Here is a 358-nt window from a genome sequence, read left to right as displayed (position 1 = left end):
CCTCCCCAACCCCCAAGTCATAAGCGACAGCGAACGGACGTATTACAGGATGATCAGATCACGTGCCGACTGCAGCAACGCCGATCTCAGGTAAACATTTCCGGAGATTGTTAAGCAGATGTCGGTTGATAGAAAGTCCTTCACATATTGTATAGCCTGGGCAACCATATTTGTCCTTTGATCCATTTCATATAACGAAATGCATTGGATTGAGAATATATATATATTTTTTCGTGATGGCTAGAAAGACCTGTGTGATATAGCAATGACCTTTAGGCTCGTGGATTTAGGTCTGAGTGGCGTCCCTTCAGGTCAGTGTGATATGGAAAAAGATTGAATAGAGGTTTCCTGCGGCTTT

This window comes from Penaeus monodon, chromosome 28, assembly GCF_015228065.2.
Source record: "Penaeus monodon isolate SGIC_2016 chromosome 28, NSTDA_Pmon_1, whole genome shotgun sequence".
Taxonomy (NCBI): Eukaryota; Metazoa; Arthropoda; class Malacostraca; order Decapoda; family Penaeidae; genus Penaeus; species Penaeus monodon.
Note: the sequence above shows the minus strand (reverse complement) of the source record.